Raw genomic sequence first — 2272 nt, forward strand, 5'->3', positions numbered from 1 at the left:
CGCGGAAATTGGGAGGGTTGACAAGTATGTTGTCAACTAACCATTCAGAAACGTCCTGCTGCAACCGAGATGTTTGCACCTCCAACAAAACCTCCGCTGCTTCAGGGTCAGTTTCTGGATCAAATTGATAATATGCTTGAACACATGCATTGCTCTGAGATGACATGTTTATTCCACACTCGTAATCACAACAAGCATGGTAACGTGACTCTCGCCGGCTCATGCCCCCCTCTTTTGCAGGGGGGCCTGGTCGGGAGTCTGGTCAGCTGCTGCTCAGAATGTTCAAAGACAGGCTTGGAATAGAGCGAAAATGAGCGAAATGAGGCATGGCTAAAAAATGATCTGTTTGGTATTTTGAAAAATAAAATGTATAAATATACCTTATATAGGTATGGTCATACACTATATCATTTAAATATAGCATGATAGGTCTCCTTTAAAAAAAAAATCATGTTCAGTTCCACAGCACCACGATGGATAGTATTAATTATAGTGATTAATCAACCTTTGTACTTGTTTAAAGCTTGGATCTCATTTTGTGTTACTTCTAACGGAAACGTTTTGATCTATAAATACAAATTTGACGGAATCTGTGGACCTGCATTATGGCGATTGGGAAAAGTGGTAATGCAGATGGTGAGTTAGTGATATTAAGCCAGATAATAATAAAAATGTCAAATCATGTCAACTAGAGTGTTACCTTTTTTGCTTACGCTGGATTTCACATTGATTTTCTGGGTACAATTGTTTCAACATGTTGCAGTAATTTTGTTACTTGCAAAAGTTATTGTTGTATGTATTTGATATAACTTTTTTCTGTCATGCAGTTAACAAAAGGATGACTGGAAATGAGCTATAAAATCTGGCATAAAACATTTATTTTATTTTATGAGATTAATGTGTTTGTCTGCATGGTCCTTGTTTAAATAAATACATACAAAAATACTCAGAATGATTCCAATCCACTTCCAAAGGTGATAACATTTGTCAACATACAACACAGGGTTGCACACAAAAAACAAGTTATATCTCTCACAGGCTCCACCCTCTACTGGACACTATGGGTACTACCTTACCCTGCGAGCATTCTCCCACTGAGACTTCTATAGACGTACCCGGCCTTGGGCGGGCCTACCTGAATGCGTGCGCATCACACCGTATAAAAGGAGGCCTCGCCTCCTGACTATCATCCTTTTCTCTTCAGCAGCAGAAGTGATTCCACGGAGCTTCGAGACGAAAGAGAAACAAAAAGAGAGAGTAATTGAGTCAGTTCTTGACCAAAGGACCTGTCCGAAATGCCAAAACCTGATCCGCACCCCTTCTGCTTCCTGTGTTGGGGCCTGACCACGCCGTGAGCGGTATGGGCCCGGCACCGGCATGTTCAGCCTGTCAGATGATCCCGCGGCTCACACGTGAGCATCGTGGGCAGCACTTCCTGACAAAGGATGCCCCCTATGGATGCCCCGCAGGGGGAGTCGGAAGATCAGGATCTCGACGTCGTTGAGATGGGCGAATCGGGAAGCGAGGAAACGCCGTTCCAGACAGTTCTCCCTTCCGTGGGGCCAGATGACCCCAGTTCCGGAGGAGGACGACGAGGACGCCTCGCTGTCCGGAGGTCCGACTCTCAGGTCTGTGCGGATGGATTTCCCAGCGGTGATGACCCTGGCGGCGGAGCGCGTAGGCCTACCGCTGACACCGAGGCCTGTAAGCCGCCTGAGACAGGGGTTTTTCGGCCCGGTATATCCAGCGCAGCAGACCTTCGTTTCGCCCCAGCTGCCAGAGATATGGCGGTGTGTGGAGGCGACATGGCAGCAGCCATTCAAAACGAAGGCCCCAATAGCCGTAATGGCGGACATCATTAAGGTGGTGGATCGCTCGGACACGACATGTCCACGTGTGGTTAGGACTCACTGCCCTATCCAAGAAAGACCGAGAAGATCTCCTCGGAGCCCCCGTGTCCCGGAGGGGCTCTTTGGGTCGATCTCCTCGGTCACCCAGCGCTTCAGCCGCCTGGAGGAGGAGAGAATCCATCTTAACCACATGCTACCGCTGGCCTCTCCTCAGGCCCCGCCCCTCCGCGGGTTTCCATGCAGGTGAGGGAGCGCAGTGCGACACTGAAGCGGAGTGAGAGGCCCTACGGCCTGTCTCGTGGAACCGGCGTACCGGCATTCACGGGGGCGGGCTGCCCGACCTAGGCAGGCTTTTCAGCAGCAGAGAGCGGCCGGGTGGGGCGCTCCGTCTTCCCGGAGCTGACTGGCGGGGGGAGGTAGCG

Source organism: Notothenia coriiceps, unplaced genomic scaffold (genome assembly GCF_000735185.1).
Source record: "Notothenia coriiceps isolate Sejong01 unplaced genomic scaffold, NC01 NC01_scaffold00008960, whole genome shotgun sequence".
In the NCBI taxonomy this organism is placed as follows: domain Eukaryota; kingdom Metazoa; phylum Chordata; class Actinopteri; order Perciformes; family Nototheniidae; genus Notothenia; species Notothenia coriiceps.